The sequence below is a fragment of the Dermacentor andersoni genome, chromosome 3, assembly GCF_023375885.2.
Source record: "Dermacentor andersoni chromosome 3, qqDerAnde1_hic_scaffold, whole genome shotgun sequence".
Classification (NCBI taxonomy): domain Eukaryota; kingdom Metazoa; phylum Arthropoda; class Arachnida; order Ixodida; family Ixodidae; genus Dermacentor; species Dermacentor andersoni.
Window position 1 is genome coordinate 207,256,492 of NC_092816.1, and position 19,425 is coordinate 207,275,916.

The window sequence follows — 19,425 nt, forward strand, 5'->3', positions numbered from 1 at the left end:
GGAGGTCTCCGGAAATTTTGACCACCTGAGCTTCTTTAACGTGCACCTTAATCTAAGCACACGGGTGTTTTCGCATGTCGCGCCCATCGAAATGCGGCCGCCATGGCCGGGATTCGATCCCGCGACCTCGTGCTCTTACCCAAATAAAGTGTGTGTACATTTACAAAAATGCCAAAAAGCATGGTCTGAATGACCGACATCGGTGATACCCCCTGTTTCTGGGGCGCTTGTTTTGCTCTTAGAACGCGCCGCGGTACGAACATAGTGGTTGACCGCGTCCTTTTTTTTAACTGGTGCGTGTACACAAACAGCGTCGGTGTTGTCACTTTGTAGTGACGGTAAATAACACAGTAGCAATACTGTGAACGACGAAACTAACTTTTATTGGCCGCACCTGTGCCGACAAAACAGGCTACACTTAAAGCACGATAGCAGCGGCAAGCACAGTCGGCAATCGTCGAAATCTGATCAGTCGGTCAAGTGGGTCAGCTTCTACACGTGAGCCATCGAACGTTCGAGAGTAATCGCTGGTGCCCGTGTGTCTTCCAGAAAGTTCTACACTTTTTCAGAAAGTTAACATTTGTTTGACCGTGAAAATCGGTCACCCGAAAAATATAAACAAGTACACGTGTCAGTATGAAGTCCAGATGTCTGGGCGACAGAGAAGGCACCCCTGAAATGTGTTACTTACACAGTAAGATGCGCCACTCGATTCCAGAACATGCCGCAGAGGAAAATGAGTCTTGATACATACCGTACTACACCCCGATTCGCTAAACGAACATAAAAGACTTCTGCAAGTAAATATTACTTGGTAGCGACAAGAATGACGAAACAACTAGCAACAATTGCTAACTAGCACTATCAGCTACTTCCACAGTGCACGCTGCGTTAGCCATGTCAGCCCAGCAGTTCAGGTGAACTTGGCTCATACAGATAACTACGCCAACAACACGGGCATTCGCTGAGCGTTTATAGAGCTGCAAGTGTGCACGGTGTGAAGTTGAGAAATGGCGGCGTTTAGCGACTGACGTGCAGACACGATACAAATAAAAATCCCTTCGCGTTTCACTCAACCAGGCCGCGCGAGCTCAGAGATTGCTTGTTTCGCTAGCTCAAACATAGTAATTTTGCGTCTTCGTCGAGATTATTCGTATAAGTCAGTAATGACAAAAACAGAGAGGGAAAATTGCATATGCCAATACATACCTGAGACAAAGTTCAGCCCTAATCCAGGCTTCACGGCGCTGTCGATCGCGTTTTAGCGACGGAAATCCGAAAATCCGCATTGCCTTGCGGGGATGGTAACCGGAGGTGCAGCCGTAAACGAGATACGACATTGGCATTGCGCCAAATTTCGATGGCAGCAATGTTCCGTAGCAGCAAAGGCGTTCCGTGCGCGCGACAGCGAGAATGGCAACGCTGAAAAATGAGTGAAAGAACTTTATATTGCAGTTCCGCGCCGAGGACGCGAACTCGTCGCGCGCCCGGCTAGTTCCACGTAGGGACCGGCAGGTCTAGCCCACCAGCCCGGTCATGGGCATGCCGTACAGCCATGATTCGCTTGTCTAGAGTGGGGCTACGCAAACGCGACTCCCACTCCGCCTTTCTGAGCTTGGCGTATTTCGACCCGAAATCTCGAAACATATGTGCTAGAGTGTAGGTCTTGCTGCTGAACGGGCAGGCGTCGTTGCGATATACGTCGGGGTAAACCGCGTAGAACAGTAAGGCACGGGTATGTGCCGGTCTGTAAGAGTCAAAGAGAAACGGCTGGCGCCCTATTCCAGTGACAATTGCGGCGCCTGCCACGGCCGTACTCCACTAACTCGGAGCAGAGTCGAGTCCGACCGTGCGCCTGCCAAATTTCTTCGGTCCTTAGTCGCATAGGCGCTGCGCATGCGCAGTTTGGCGCCGAAAAAGGCGGATTGGTTTCTTGTTTCGGTGATATTATCTTACAGTTCGAAGCTTTCTTCACGACGTGCGATATGCTGGCCGACGACAAAAAATTAGTCATTTTCTCGTCGTTTCTCTGTTGCTTAGCCATTCGGAATAGCAAGACGATGGCATGTGATAACGGAACAAGCTAAATATATATGCACCTGCTGCTGCCGAATTCACGGTACTTATAAGGAACGGCTGTCGCCGTCGGTAAGCAAACACTTGTTCGGCGCAGCATTGCAAAGATCACGGTGCGATGAGTGCTCGCCATTGTACGCGATAGTCTTGCAGGAATCACATTATATTTCCCTGTTGCTACATTAGCCAAAGTGCATCAGACGCTCAGTAGCCATAAAGTTCGGTGGAAAGCCACTGCGTTCTTGTGCGAACACAGGATTCGTGCCTGGAAGACACCGGAATGCCGCATCATGGACAGGGACGGGTGCACCGGTCTTGAGACCACGTCGTCGCCGGTGCCAACTGGCGACCGACGCGGTTCGTCGACGAGGTTCCCAGTTCACGTGTATGCGGCCTCTGCCGCATGATGCCAAAACGGACGCTGCTGTTGCCGTGCTCGCACGCCCTGTGCCAACCTTGCCACGCAGGTAGTCTCCAAGGGGGCGTTGGCCAGTGTCCATTGGATCAAGAGAAATTCGAACAAGCGGAGTGCTTCGGTTATGAATTACCTAGCAGGAAAGCGAGCACCTTGACGGTGAGGAAGAACAAAAACCATTTCTGTTGTTGGGTTTTTGAATGAGGGAAGCAAATTATGCATTAGCAATAATTGCTCTATCTGCATGCGTAACGAGAGAAGTGCCCGTTTTGCTATTTCCGACCTGTCATCTCCCAATGCACCGAAAGTAAATGTTCGCTTGTAGTGCATAACAAAACTAACACAATAGAACAGAAACTGACTGTAGGCTCATGTGAAATATTCTGTGGAAAGTCGATATTTATTCATTTCTTAGTGTGACAGACCAAAATACCTAAATAAATATCGCACTGCTTTGACATCTGTGACAACAAACTGACGTCCCCGCGTTGTCGTTTCGACGTGAAATTCAAGAAGAAATTGGTCGGTTTCATTTAGTGATAAAAATCGCTCTGTTGAAACATGAGCATTCCTTGTTTGGAACTTCGATATGAAACATGAGAAAAAGTAGGGGATATCGCAAGCGAATATTTACTAGTCATTCTTATACGCGATAGCGTTCTTCCGACGTTACTTTCTTTTCGAATTCTTACTTTAGGACTTTATTCCTCAACCGCTACCGGCCGCCCTTTTCCCAACCAATTGATCTGTAACAGCTATCTAGGACCCTCGTGGGTAACGCATATACTTGTGAAGGAAGCTACCAAACAAGAATATGATAGCGGTATCCACTATACTCAAGCATGCTGGTGTATGCGTAGTTGCGCTGGGGGCTGAAATAATAGAAATATCGTCGGTTTTTCCCTCGATACTTGCTTATCAAGTCTGCCTTTTGTGCAACACTGGCTTCCTTCATATTAGAAGCACCAGTAAGGTAATTCACGTTGACCTAATATTCATGTATGATGCCTGTTTAATGTTTAGACAGCGACAGATAGTGCCTGGTGATCTTGAGCATATTTACTTCACTGTAGAATTACACGTGTAGATTGGTCCACACAAGACTTCATGTAAAAGTATGTTGTAATTGTTAGGGGCAGCGATACAACACGCCTTTAGTACAAATTATTGTGTACCCATAAAATTGTGTTGTCATTACTTTTTTCCTTTTAAAGGTGTATTGCTGGAATGAAGCGTACTGTTGCAACTACACGGGCGCCATGGAACGTGTGCTGGAACACTACGAGACCGAGTGTAGGTTTCACATTGCGCAGTGTTTGCGATGCGGCGAGGGAGTCCATCACAGAGACCTGTCAACGCACTATGTGGCCGGACGCACTGGCCGTGTTTCTTCCGCGATCAGAGTCCAGGCAACCTACAGCACTGACTCTTGAATAAGTGAACGCTGCCCTTGAAGACGTGAAAGCGGTGTTGGGATGCCTCAACCACGGCCAATGTAAAGCGTAAAGCACGCGTCCATCATGTGCCACACTAATTTGAGCAAACTTGTTCCTCGGTCCCAGATACTGAATGAGGGCGTCACAGTTTTCCAGGGTCAGCAGATAAGTCATATTTAATTGCTTGAATTCGTGTGGCTGTAGTTGATAGCGTAGTGGTCAAATGCCGAACGCCACCGTGCAAAGTCTCACAATAGGCAATTACCCGGCAATCACTGCTAACAGTGATTCAGTCAGTTGAATGACCTTGCAGAACAAGTGAGAAGCCAGGAAGTCAAGTCAAGATCACTCGCGAGCTCGGAGCATGCGAGCAGAATTTAAAGGGCCAGGTGGATCAAATCATCTCCACGATTTCATCGACTGTGTCGGACCAGCAGATGTATCGGCACCTTCCGCCGGAGGAAGCGAGCACGTCGTCGTCACTGTTGTTGCACTCGGAAAAGGCGATGATGCTTCGAAAGTTGTATAATGTAGCCGACCAGTCACGCGATGTTCTGGAATACTTGCGGCAAATTCCGCCCCCCCCCCTTATCCTGATGCCAGCCGTGTAATTGCCTATTGTGAGACTTGGCACGGTGGCGTTCGGCATTTGACCACTACTACAGCCAACCGAATTCAAACAATTAAGTATGTGACTTATCTGCTGACCCTGGAAAACTGTGACGCCCTCATTCAGTATCAGGGACCGAGGAACAAGTTTGCTCAAATTAGTGTGGCACATGATGGACGCGTACTTTACGTCTGCCGTCTATAAACCTTGTAGCGCTAATGTCGCTTTTCTCACCGTGGAGATTGAGTTTTTCGGTATACTGGAGGGCTCTAGGTGCTTGCCGCCTATTTGGCAAGTGAGGGCGGTGACTACTGCAGAAGGGAAATGTAATTTGTTCACTTCTGATACCGACCGTTGTCGCTGCGAGTACATTAATGAGTCATTGTTACACTTTCACTTACATTTTAGTAAAAAGATAGCCTCGCTAAAGTTTGACCGTTCCCTCGGATACGAAAAGCTAATGCTCCGTAGCTTTCTCCACGATGCAGAAATGTACCGTGGATCAAAGGAGGACCTTCACCTTTGTCATCACTAAACGTGAAACGCACTGCTGGATTGTCCTTGCCACTTCCCATGTGTGTGACATGAGCTCAGCGAACTTTTTATGTCCTGTCTCCTAAATAAAATTAATGTGTGAAATTTCTTTTTTTAATAATTTGTTGTGCTTTGTAACTGTCAACGTATTACGATTTTACTGGCTTTTATTGGATTTTACTAGATTTTATTGGGTTTTACTTGATTTTACTGATATTGTTTATTTATTGTACTAATAAAGTTGATATTCCTCAACAATGTGCTCCTCGAGTGGTTTCTGACATTATTGCGCCTACCTCAATTTTTTCTCCCTAATATTGCTGTGTGGCTGCCATTGTGAATAAATACAAGGCGACGTTCGTAGTGTATACTACACTATAGTACTGCGCGTTGCCCTACATCTGAAATGCCTGAACAGAGTTAACGTTCGGACTGTTCAGGCCTTCGCTTATTACTTTAAAACCCATTTTCGGCAAGATTGTGGCACTCCGGCGCTGATGAAGTGTGTTCAAAGCTCTAATAACACACGCAATCGGAACATGTACTGTTGAAGCAGCTCGTTTTGTCGGACGATTGGCGTCGGGGGAGATAGCCTTGAACAAGAACTCCCTCGTTTCGATACTTCAGGGTGGGCGTGCTGATTACGCCAGAATTGAATTCATAGTGGTGAGGAAACTGCGTCCTGACATCAAAGCGAGTGATCGTAATTCTACTGGCACGTCTGCCCGAAAAGCTGCTGATCTTTACGAGAGAATAGGCGGCGAGTGGAGTAAAAATTATCCGATATTTCTTCAGCATGTTTGAGGGTGTAATGAACCGATAAACACGCTCACATGTCGGTTGCTGCAGTTGCTGCTGTGTAAAGCGTATAGTTGAACTTGATCTTCTTGGTTGTTCTGCGTTAAATTACCAGTGTCCTATATTACCGCTTTCAGTTATTCCAGTTATCACTGGACGTCCCGACCACCGAAGCTCCTTTATTACATTTGCGAAAGCGTTATTGTCGAATCATTCCAATAAGTCCAATTCTTGGAACATTGTATAAACTGTCGTTTGGCCATGACGCAGAAGATATGAGGCATGCGGAATAATACCTAACTCCTGCTTGCTTTTATGGTGCACAGAAACGAACTTACACAGGCATTTAACGTAGAATTCAGTGTTAGAATGATACCAACAATTTTGATAATTACACTCTCGGCCTCCATATCATCACAAGAAGGGCCACCCTGGTGCGTCTGCAGGACTACACGGAAAGTAAACGGCACGAAAACGCAGCAGCTTCAACATACGAAAAGTATCATTATGTCTTAACCTGTTTCACTCATTACCATTTGTATTTGCTTAAACACTTCAAAAAACACGAAAGCCGACATTTTGCGATTTGCAGGTGGTTGCCGAGGTAATAAGCCAGGGGTGCTATGCAGGATGCGCCGAGTTTCTCGTTCACCCGAGTTTTACCCGAGTTTGCTCGACGGCAGTCAGTGAATGGAGATAGCGTGAAACGCGCAAAGGCTGCAGGCAAAAAAATATGTAGACAAAAAGCCGCGTATGACAACATGAGCGCGCCCTGCACGGCACTCTGCTTCCACTTTTCAAGCGCAGACGGCTGCACAACGAAACGCGCCAGCGCCGCGTATTGTTACCAACAGATTATCGCAACTTAGCAATACCGTAACTGTCCCGCTGTCTGTCTGCACACTTGCCGTGAACCACTTGCCACGTGTTTCCCGGGCGCGTCAAGGGCGTGCCTCCTCTTTCGAGCACTATCTTTCTATCCTCCATCGAATGCGAACAGGGTACATGCGGCGCATTCTTGCACCTACGCTTTCGCTCAAACGAATACGTTAAAATACAACAAATAAAATAACGAACATTCTTATTTCTTTAAGTGTCTGTTTTTCGTTTTGACTGCTAGAAATTTCTGATGACAAACGGAGATCGAGTAAATCATTAAGTTTTGCACTTCTTGCCGCGAGTGGCGACAGTGAAGCGAAAGCTTAGAAGCGGATACGTTGAAGCGAGTCACACGCACGAGGCAGTTCATACGGTGAGAAGTCGCCTAGGGGCGCTGCAGTGCTATTCTCAGTAATTTCAGTGATCGCCACTCTTTATTAGGAGAATAAAAACGCAGCGCCGCGGTAAGGCTGTTCATCACAGGCGCTTTAAGGCCCCCCTTTACCAACTAAAAACGACACACTAGTCATAAATACGGGAGCAACAGCTGTCACTGCAAAATGGCGGTCCGTAGTGCCCGTAGTGACGCTGTTCAGTGAAAAGGTACCAGTTTATCTTTGTGCGCGAAGCCTCGGCAATGCATTGTGAAGAAGTGCGTGCTTCCCAGCGACACGATTCATCGCTTGTCATCGCTTGCCCAGTGAAAGTGCCTCTGAGCGCATGTACGCAGTATTTGAGTGTTTTGTGCACACCGAGGTGCTTGCGGATTACTTATGCTGGAGCCAGCAGCGATCGCAGAAGGATATCGTAACGACACCGCCGCAATCGCATTTTGGCAGGTGAGGGCTCTTTTGTGCGTTTATGAAATGAGACTTCGAACTGAGGAAGGTGTTGGAAGTGTTGAGTGCGCAGGGCTTGTGATGAAGAAATGCCATTGCACTGGGTCTAGAAGAGCGAGCGATTCTCGGACGCTGATCGTGTTTACGACGTTGTGGCTCCGATACATCACCGATGACAGAGCAGCCATCTAAAACGACTGCTGCGATACGCACTCCTCAGCATCGTCGTCACCCTCGGCGCATCGACGCCTTGCAAGCAGCTACAGTGTCGTGCCGATAATTATTTACTGTGCGCTACGTCGCCACAGTGCAGGCAATGAAACCGTGCTGTGGGGCCATCTCAGCCCGAGAAGCCAGCGACAGTCAACGCTTTGTTTTTGATAGTAGTGCGCAGTACATCACCGATGACAGTGTGTTGTGTGTGTTTTATGTCGGTGGTGAATATTGTTGATGCCTCTCAGCTCGGCACCGCGTCGCTGTTGCCGAAAGATAAGTTGGGCGTGGCCCAACCGTGGTGGGTGCGCGCACAAGAGTTACATGCCTCGCGCGGGGCGTGACCTCTGGCTTTGATTGACAGGCGAACTCGTGCTAAACTCGTACATCGCGAAACCCCCTCCGAGTTCAACTCGGGAACATGGCGGCGGCAGCAGCGGCCTGTGTTATTGCAGCCAGCGGCAGCAAGCGTCAGTATGACCGTCTGGACCCGTTCGCGTACATGACCGCCGTGGAGTTTCAGCGTCATTTTCGCCTGTCGAAGACATCAGTGCGCTGGCTGTGTGACGAGCTAGGCGAAGAGTCTGTGGAGACAGCGTGGCGGGCTTCATTCGCTCACCGTCGAAGCGCAAGTCCTCTGCGCCCTCCGTTTCTACGCGACTGGGAGTTTTCAGGGAAGCGTCGGTTTGCAAACAAAGCTTTGCTTTCATATCCGCCTGTTCATGTAATACAAGCACTGATTGAAAGAACCGTCATACAAAAATAATGGTGAAATGAATGGCCTTTGAAAATTTGTATGTTGACACTAATGACATAATAGGTGCCACACCGGACTCGACAATTGTACTGGACAGAGCAGTTTGTTTACTATGTGAAGCACAAGCTTCCATTACATGCTTTTCAGATAACCAAGCTCAGTTTGTTTTAACGTGGTACACAGCATTCACTGTAATCTGTTTTTGATTCTATTTGAATATGAATATTTGGCGAGACCTTTTTACAGTCCCTCATAATAGAAGTATGGCCAGCCAGCGTTGCTTGGGTGCCTTTATAGCTTTCTATTCCTGATCATTGTGTGCTATCAAGTTGCTAAAGTCTATGCAACCAGTGCAAGGCATTACATGATTCTATAGTCGGATACAACTTTAGGAGGCTGCAGAATCTGCACTTCAACGGCAGGTGAACACAAGCCTGCACCAATGGGCACACACTCTACACTGACGTCGTGCCGCTGGACGCACTAATACCCGCTCATTGGAGAGGGACTATTTCTTTAGACGTGGAGGCAATCGGCTGCTGCGCTTTGGTCATCTGGGCAGGGCCTCTCCTGTCTTGTGAAGTTGTATCCGACTGGAGGATGCCGCTTTTCATACAACACAAAAGGACAAAGTGTACAATTATTTGGCCTGTGAAATGGATACATCACAAGTGAGCTAGCTATGCATGGGCTTAAGCTGTGTGAAAATTAGTACATGCAAATATATGACATTGTTAAAGAATATGTGGTATCGAACATGCATGTAATGGCACGTTTAAATCGGGGAGTGTTGCATTCATATGCACAGTATATAGGTGATAGCATTATTAAGCTCGTGCCGTTTCCTGTCTTTTCATTGTGAAATACACACACCGTTCATCTTGTGGCTAATCAAGGTGGTGGTGGTGGTGGTGGTGATGATGTTGAAGCAGGCGGGGTTAGCCTGGCATACATAGCCGGCAATTGTTCCGCCTGATCCTCCTTCGAGTTGAGATCAGGGGTGTGTCACCAGGTGTCGATGAGCCCCGTGTCTCACAGGAAGGCTATCAGCAGTCGTTGCGCTCTCTTCCTGAATGCCGCGGGCCCTCCGGGGAAAACAACGTCTTCAAAGGTCCTGTGCGTGAGACCGCTTTTTTGCAGGTTGTCGACCAACACTTTTCTTTCTGTGTCAAACTGTGGGCATAGCCAAATGAAATGTTCGATGTCACCAATGTCACCACAGAAAACACAGAGTGGGGAAGCGCGAAGCCCAGTCTTGAATAACCAAGCTGGGGTATATGCGGAGTCGGTCCTGATGCAGTATAAAAGCGTCGCTTGTTCGCGTGTAAATCCATGAGTCACGCAGGATTCGCGTGGATTCTTGTGCATCTGTCTGAAGTGAAGGCGGATTGCATCCTCAGGGTTTTGAAAAGCTTTTGGAGCTTTCACTTTTGGGACACATGTCAGCGCTAGGTGTGCAAGGGCGTCAGCTTCCTCGTTTCCATCAATTCCTACGTGTGATGGAATCCACTGAAACCTTATCTTAAATCCTTTGCTCGTTAGGTCGTCAATCAGTGCCAGAGACTGCCTTGTAAGTTTCTCTAGAGGTAGGCCCCGATGTAATCTTTGTAATGCTGACTTGGAATCCGTCAGCACCACGACATCTCGTGCAGAAAAGGCACGTAGTTTCCGCAAAGCCGCGGTGATTGCGGCGCTTTCTACTGTTGTAGAGGAAACTACGCGATCCAGTCGGCCAGACCATGATACTTCAAGGGATGGTATGCAGAAAGCCGCTGCACAGCTATCTGTTTGTGCGCACACCGAACCGTCTGTGTACACTTGTAGATGGCTTTGAAACACAGTGCTCAAGTGGTCCAGCACAATGAACTTGGCTTCGGCAGTTGAAATGGTGCGTTTCGTCGGTAGGTGGGGTACATTGAGGCTGCAGGTAACGTCCGGAAAAGACCATGGCGGGTCAAGGCGACTTCGTTTAGGCCATTCCAATCCTAAAAATCGGAAGGTGTTCAGCGCCGCATGGAAATGTGAGCGAGTTCTTGATCTTAGCCGCCGGAGAAGCGCCATGCCTGCGCGTGACTCGCCCAGCCTTAATAGCTGCGTCAGCAAGGCCTGAGATGCCAAGAGGCGGAGTGGAAGAGACTCTGCCTCATTAGTGACTTTCTTGTTTGAAGCCGCCGTTGGAACTCCCATCGCCAAGCGAAGTCCCTTTCTGTGCACTGCCTCCAAGCGCTGGAATTGACTCGATGACGGTGATATCAGAGGGAGCTGATAGAGAATGCGGCTTGTTATCAGTGCAGCGTTCAGTTTAAGCATGGATATAGGATTGTTTCCCCAACGTACACCTGCCAATCGACGAAGTGCGTTGATTCTTTGCACTGATGCAGCCACAACACTTTCGGCCGCACCATGCCATAGTAGCTTGTTGTCGATGGTGACGCCCAGGAATCGAACATGAGTTGCACGAAGAATTGAATGCCCTCTGATATTCAGCGTCAGACGTGTTGACTTGCGTCTCACTCCCGGGAAAAGCATGAAGGCTGATTTTTCTGCTGATAAGGATAGGCCAAGCGTCGATAAGTGGCGATCGATAGTGGAGACTGCGGCATGGGCTATCCGGGCCAAACGTTTGTGTTGGTACCCCGAGATCCAAATGCAGATGTCATCTGCGTAGATGGACATTTTAACTGCCGTCCGACCTACTTTCAGGGCAACTGGAAGGCTGGCCATAGCAACGTTAAAAAGCAAGGGGGATAGGACACTTCCTTGTGGGACGCCGAGGGAGATGCGTCGCTTGACACTCATTATACTTCCCAGCTTAACTTGTACACATCGATCACTGAGAAATTCATGGACCAATCGAAGAGCATTTCCCGAGACGCCCATGGCTCGGAGTTCGTTGATGATGCCTGTATGAAGCATACAGTCGTATGCCTTGGCAACGTCCATAAAGATGGCGAGTGTGGAAAGGCCGTCTATGCGATGGTGCTCGATATGGCTTAGTAGATCCAAGACACTGTCCTGGGCAGTCAACCGTGGACGAAATCCGGTCATACATGATGGCAGTCTATTTCCTTGCTCAAGATACCATGTTAACCTCGTACATATTAGTCTTTCCATCAACTTTGATACGCATGATGTTAGCGATACTGGCCGATATGAGGTGAGGTTTGCAGGATCCTTTCCGGACTTGAGCACTGGCACCACCCATGCTGTCTTCCACGCTTCTGGGATCTCTCCTGTGCTCCAGACGTGATTAAATATGTCCAGAAGTGCTTGTTTTCGTTCATATGGCAGATTTGTCAGCATCTGATTGCTGATCGAATCGGGACCCACAGCACAGCGTCTTCTTAATTTGCTAAGCGCCAAATCCAACTCACGAAAGGTGAACGGCGTATCCATGGTATGGAATGCTTCAGACAACAGAGGGGTCGATACTCCTGCTGATCTGGCAGAAGTGTATATGTCTGGAAAATCTTCTGCAAGGGTTTTCAAATCTTTTCCTTCCTTTAAAGCAAGTGCTTCGAATGGCCTGTGTAGGCGAATCTTTCCGGATAGGCTATTCATTACTCCCCATATCCTTGTCATGGGAGTAAACGCCGATAAACTCTCACAGAAAGCAGCCCATTGAACTCGTCTTAATCTTTTTGTGTGACGACGAATGACAGCGTTTATCCTGTTGTATTCAGTTTTCGCAGATGGATTTCCCGTTTTTCTCATTAGTTTTCGCTCCGCTCTCCTACGCGCTGCGCAGAGGTTCTTTAGTTTCAAATCAGGAGTAGGGAAATGATCTGTCAGTTTCAACATTGAGGTAGCCGCTCTTTTGCTCCGCAGCATATCTGCGAACAGCTCACCAGGGGATTCGTCCAACGCTTCTCTGTATGTGTCCCAGCGGGTCACAGCACAGAATTGTCGCCCAGCAGTGTGAAATCCGCTGATGTTGGTGAAGATCGGAAAGTGGTCACTGCCCATCCTGTCTGGGGCCGTTGTTGACGATACGACAAGGTCTGTAGAATGGAACACGAGGTCTATGGCACTCCATGAATCTGGTGGTCTGAAGAAAGTCGGTTTGCCATCGTTCGCGATACACAAGTCAGCAGCTTCCGCGGCTGTGACTAGTTCCTTGCCTCGGGAATCTGCAGTCTTATCTCCCCAAAGCGAATGATGTGCGTTAAAGTCCCCACAGATTATTATAGGAGAAGGGCAACGAATGCAAAGGTCCTTTATGAACGCCTCCATGGAGACCTTCCTGCGCGGACTTATATACACCGACACCACACTGAGTTTTCGTTTTCCTAGGCACACTTGCACAGCGGCGACTTCCAAGAAGGTAGAACAAAGGTCTTGCACTGGTAAGGTGACGTGAGGTATTTCTCGCCTGATGTATATCATCGCACTTCCATTTGCAAATGATGGTATACTCGGATTTCCATGTCTGATGTACCCTGCGATCGTCCTTCCGTTTGGGAGACCGGCCTCCGAGAGGGCTAGAATTGGTATAGGTATGTCTCGAAGGAACAGGCTGAGTTCAGAAAGACGCTGTAGAATACCGGCGCAGTTCCATTGCATTATTAAGGGCACTTTTGGACGACGGAATGGACCAAGTGGGCGAGACATTGCCATTATGCTACTGAGTGTATGTGGAAGTAGAGCAGAGTATTACTGACTCAAGAGCCAGCACTGCTTCCAGCATATCCTTCGTTGAACTAGCAGGCATCTTCGCGACGTGGGAACGTAGTGCCGTGAACAAAGCGCGTATCACATGCTGGCAGTTTTCCTGCTGACTGTTGCCAAGTGGTACTTGAGGTCGGTTTACTGCGGCCGCATAGGTGCGCTTTTCGGACTCTTTTCGAACAGGTTTCTCAGCCGCTGTGACCGTTTGCGTTGGCTCAATAACTTCGTTTATCGGTGTGAGACGCGGGAAATGAGATGCGTACTCTGTTTCCAAACCAGTTAGTTGTGGCGCTCTGGACGTCTTCTTCGTGTTCGATGGGGCGCTTGCACTCTTTGGACCCAGAACAAACATCTTATTTCTTCGCTGAGCAGCTGTCCGCGCCGGGCATCGACCGTAGCTAGCAGGATGGTCACCGCCGCAATTTGCACACACAAAGTTGTCTTTACTTGCACACGTCTTAAAGTCATGAGGTCCCCCACAGCGCTTGCACCTCTGTTCCCCACGATAGTACTTAGCGATATGTCCGAAGCGCTGACACTTAAAACAGCGTGGTGGTGTCTCCACGTAGTCGACAAGCTCGTGTCTGGTGAAACCAAGGTTGATCTTCTCCGGGCGTTCAGAATTTGGAGCAAATGTGAGAACCACCGAGTTAGTGCGCCTTGACTCCCATTCAGATGACGAGGTTTGGACCCGACGGATGATTCTTCTGGCATGGAATACTCCCTGAGGTCTCAGGTAGGTGAGCAGCTCCTCATCCGAGTACCATTTAGGGACTCCTCTAACAATGCACGTGTTTTTCATATAACTGTGTGGGACACGGGCAGATATGACTATGCCACCGATATTCTTGGTCTCTAGAAGGACGTTGGCTTGTCCTTCTGTCTCTACATTTAAGAGCAGTGCTCCCTGTGCTGTGAAGTGGCTCTTCACTGGTGCTCCACCGAGAATTGTTTCAAGCTGAGAATACAGAACAATAGGGTTTACTTGCCTTAAATCATCTCTTTCAGATGTTGCAGTGATTAACACTGAAATGCCCTCCGCCCTGTCTTTACGATGGCGCACAATTCGGAAACCACCCTCGTCCATGTCTAGGTCTGAAGCGTTCGCCACGTTGTCGTCATCGATGATAGTTGACTCGTCTTCAGATTCACCAGTGTCTTGTCGCTTGCAGTCAGGCTGGTTTGTACAAACCAGCTGGCGTTTCTGACACGGTGTCAGCCCTTGGGAGGTCATGGCGGGGTGCTCGTCGGTGCCAGCTTGGTTCCTTCTAGCACCTTGTGAGGGGGCGGGTGGCGCAGCACCCGTCGGTCTCCGATACGGAAGGTACCTTTTCGAGTCGACAGACGTCTTGAATCGTTCTGACCAGTAATATTAGCAGAAAATAACGAAAATAACGATAAATGTAGGCAGAGCTACTCAGACAGGCTAGCAGCAGGTTCTTCCGTGGCTAATCAACACCCACTGTATTCTTGCACATAGAAAGAACAAACAGCACAATGACGTATATGCTGTATTAGTGTCTTTTTCATTTACACGGTCCAAGAGCGGCACAGGTTGTCTTACGTTTTTGCCCATTTTGAAGAGACATCAAGTGCATGTTACAAGTGTCCCAATATGCACAGCACAATGCTTGCTGCAATAATTTTATTCATGCTCTTGAATAATAAACAAAATAATAAACTGAAAGCTCCTTTATAAGGTGTGTTCTGGGGGCTCGACAGGAGAGCAGTGAGGGCACTGATCCTACTGTTGCAGAGCAGCCCTCTGGACCTTGCCACACTCTCAAGAGCACGTGCCTGGTGCTTGCCTACTGCCACCAGGCGGTTGAGTGCCTCCAGCAGCAGAATGTTTTGCTGCAAAAAAAGTGGATTGTTGGAATGAATCAACCACATATAAACCATTATTTACAAATAAAAATGCTCATTTCACTATTGGTACTAAATGCCCTTAGCTGTGGAAGGCTTTAGTGTATGCATAATAAAACAATTTGTCGGGACAACGTTGCTTTATTTTTCATAAGGGGTTGTTTTCTTTCTCAGAGCCAAGTGTAATGTTTATTAGTGTGCCAACAGCTGAGGTGTCCTCGCACCTTCACGAGTCTCTACTGTCAGCACCACAAACCTATTTTTGTTCACTACAAAACCAATGCCTCTCCCTACAACCCCGTCTTATGCGAACTGATTGCATCCTATGCCTACAAACATCATATTTTTGTCCCATTACGCAATTTTCTACGATCCTCGGCTGCAGTTCTCTCTCCTTGACATCCATTCTGTCACGCTTATGTAATCACCTGCTATAAGTTGGCAACAAGTGATTGAAGACGTGCATGGCCTGCCCGCCGATTGAATTTCTTTTTCTTAATCTCAACTAGCATATCAGTTGCCATGGTTTACTACGCCACTATCTTCCTGCCTTAATGCTATCTCCAACAATTTTTGTTACTTCGCTTTCTGCACTGTCCTCGACTTCTCAAGTTTCTTTGTTAACCTCCAGGTTTATGTCCCATATTGCATAACCGGTAGAATGCAATGATTCTAAACATTTTTCAAGGATATCGGTAACGTGGCGATCACGATTCGGGAATGCCTCCCATGTGCTGTTCAACCCATGAAATTTTTGTATAAGTTTCCTGCCTTATATCAGTACCTGCTATTGATATTTCACCTGGATAAAGATACTCTCACATAGATTCTGCGGGCTGAATGACACTGATGAATTTCTGTTATCTCATTAAGTTAGTGAAGGTTACCTTTATCTTTTCCATATTTTCGCGGGCCCACGTACATGTAAAAGCACGAATACTCATTGGTTCTCAATGTCTTTTTTAAGCTGCTGGACATTCAGTTCATCACTACGAAAGTGACTTAATCCGTGCACTATTATTATGCTAAATATGAAACAGTAGAAATATACTTATCTGCAGTTTGTCAATGTCTCCTTCACTGTGTTGGTTGCGAGATCCATCGTCGGCACCAGCTCCTTGTCGCATCGTAGCTATATCGGCTGTCTTCCTTTTGCACACACTATGCAATATTTGTGACGCTCGCAGTCACGCAGAGTAGAGGAACTCAGCGCACTCACAGAAGCTGCACCGGAGAAGTTGTTTGTTCAGCACTGCGCCGTGAACAGTAGGTGCGCGTTGGTTATCTGTGAAATCGCCGAAGCTATTGTCAGTCTTTCGGGGTGCACGGAAAGATTGCTCACGGAGGAACAGAACTATCCAAGAAATAGTGGTCATCGTCGAGCCTGATCACTACGTCGCGCACTGCAAGCTCGTTGTACGAGTTTGTTTACACTGGGCTTCTTCGATGTTTAGCCGCCATGCTCGCCCGATGAATGTGTGATAACGCCACCACAGCGTTCCCTCGTGGTATAATGCGAAGCGTACTAAATTACAAATTAGTCGGATACACATTCAGTGCACATTTTGTAAGCTTTAAAATGCTTTTAAACCACGTTAAACTAACTAATAATATTGTACTAAATGCATTTGTTTTATAACTCACTTGTGCGTGTAACGCACTCGGTGGAACGACAAACAAGTGAAAGAAGGCACGACCATGGACCGACGGTATGATCACGTGAGCCCCAGTTTGTCGACCGCCCAGAAGGCAATGCCCAAGGAATAATAACCACCAAGAGTGAATCTAGGTAAACCAATGAAACTGGAGGCTTGTCGAAAGATAAACTGTGTCTCGGTACATTTGTGCTTTCATCTTGGGGTGTCACCAGAGCTCGTGAAGATCCCGAGTTTCGCCAAACTCGGCGCATCCTGCATAGCACCCCAGGGGCCCTATAACGTTCTATTCCAATCTTCTGACGTCAAATTTGCGTAACCATCGACGCAAGCACCAGGCGGTCACCCGCAGGGTTGTCTGAACAGGCCAATCAAATGCTTTCCTCGTTCATAGGATGTCACTTTTGTTTGCTTGAAAAACGAATAACATTGCCTACACTGAGCGGCTTGTCGTATCTAATTGGCTGACAAGAGGCGAGGAGAACGCTCAAGTGGAGAGGGATTCACTGGGGCAGAGCCAGTGCACTGAAAATCGATAACCGGATGAAGAGGGTGGTGCCGGCGTCTGCGATTGGTCGGCTTTCCCTTACTTAGCTTGTGGTGGCTGGTCGAAAATCCCGGCGGCATGCAACGGGAGCTTAAGAATGACGCAAAAACTGACCCTCAGCAAAGAAGAGTTGGCAGAATGAGGTGGTAAACGTGCCAAAAGGGCTCGAAAACGTTACACGGCCACGCAAGAAGTTTTATAATACGCAAATACACCCATGCTCTCCGGCAGGTGCGAGTAGCCAGCGTCTCAGCGATCGGCGGCAGCTATCTTTTATTCCATTCGGAACGGGGCAGCCTGCGGCTATTCCGAAGAAAATTCAGTTTTGTTCGGCATATTAATGCATCTTTATCGCGTACACGTCACTTTGACGCGGTGAGTTTGGGCGGTTTTGTGACGTCGCGTTACAGGCAGGTGAAGTGGGTGCAGCCCGAAAACTTTTTACCAATAGCCGAGGGCTGATGGCAAAAAGGGTCGAATCAGAAATAACTGTTTTTCTTTTTTCTCTCAAGTCATGCATAATCAGTGTATACACATCATATCAGATGGGGAGGTATCGCGGTTTTCGTGACGTCGCATGACAGAGAGGTGAAGTGGGCGTGGTCGAAAAAAAGTTTTTCACCAATCGTGGAGGGCTGATAGCAGAATCGGAATAGACAACTTTGGAATAGTTTTACGTTATAGCGCCCCAGGTCACTTTTTTCGAAACACTATTCCGATTACACGTGTAGCGCGAGCTGGCATGAAATGTTGTCACTGTTTTCATCTTTCGCGCCATACGGGTAAAGCTATCAAAGAAAACCTTGACATAAGCATTTCAATCGGGCAAGTGATACATCAAAGCTGTGCGAGTTTTCCCACACATCGAAAGCACTAGGTCACTGTTTGCTCGCTCGCAGCTTGGGCACAGCCAGATCGCTGCAGCCACTAAACTGGACTAGCGCCCAATAACAGGAAACAACCCCGTTGGAAACCGTCCTGCGCGAACATCAGCGTGATCTGGTATGAAGGCGCTACTGCGGTTTTTAATAGACACGGGGCTTTCTGACAAATTGTGACTGCACACTGTGTGACGTAGGATTCGATGGTGACAACGCGTAACACTAGAAACGCCTTCTCAGACTGCGTGACAGTGCCCACACAAAGAAACAGTTCGCGGGTATCGTATGTATACTCTTGGGATTTTTTTTCTTTTTCTTCTGTTCTCTCTTTTACCTATCGCATCCCTTTGCCCCTCCCCCAGTACAGGGTAGCCAAGAGGAGATAACCTCTGGTCAACCTCCCTGTCTTTCCTTTGCCTTTCTCTGTATCCCGTTAGAACTGAGTTAGAGAACAGCATTCTGGCGGCTGTTTAAAAAGGGATGTTTAATATATCGGTTATCATGCTTAAAACCTCCATTCTTTCTGATGTTTCATCATTCTTGTTCATAAGAGAAGCTGCACTTAAGGATAACTGCCCCACAGGCTGTGTTGCATCAGGATGGCGTCAGCTTGCGCCACCGCAGCTGTGCAAAGGTTCAGCTGACATTCAATGTTTAGCCGTTAGAATGTCAAGAGAGAAACAAAAGTGACGAATCACAGATTAAAAGGAACAGGCATGTAAGCCGTCGTCTATTCGAATGAGATATATGCAAGGTAAATTTTTTTTACCATCTTTGGTCATTACGTTTGAAAGCAAAACGGGGCTCCGATGGGCTCTCCGTTTGACCTACAATCGATGATCGACGACGAAGGTGCATTTCACCACCGCAAGGAAACCGTTGCGCAACTCATCTGAACAGTCTCGTTGAAAAAAATTGTCATTGACTTAAGTAACCTAACGTGATTATTATTGTCAAAGAATTATGACCTTTCTAATTAATTAGATCCTCATACGTAGTGTCGTACGTAGTCACGTGTCCTTCACATCTCGATCTCAATACCCCCCAATCGACCGTGCTCAATTTAGTACCAGCCTTGATCCACTTTACTCCACCTTGGTCTCATTTGTACCAACCTTAATCCACCTTAGTTCACTTTAAACCACATTAATCCGACTGAATGCACCTCAACGCAGTTTATTTCACCTACATTCATTTGGCTTTACCTTAATTCACTTCACTCCCTCTTCAGTCTGGTTACTTATAATTCAT

General features: G+C 47.7%; 1 long non-coding RNA gene across 1 annotated transcript; it reads left to right on the forward strand.

Annotated features, from left to right (window-relative positions):
• The first annotated feature begins 2,139 nt into the window (after positions 1 to 2,139).
• On the forward strand, positions 2,140 to 5,271 carry LOC140216644 (uncharacterized). The gene is made up of 2 exons (XR_011893212.1): positions 2,140 to 2,650; positions 3,706 to 5,271. It is a non-coding gene; the product is annotated as an uncharacterized lncRNA (long non-coding RNA).
• Positions 5,272 to 19,425: the final 14,154 nt, after the last annotated feature.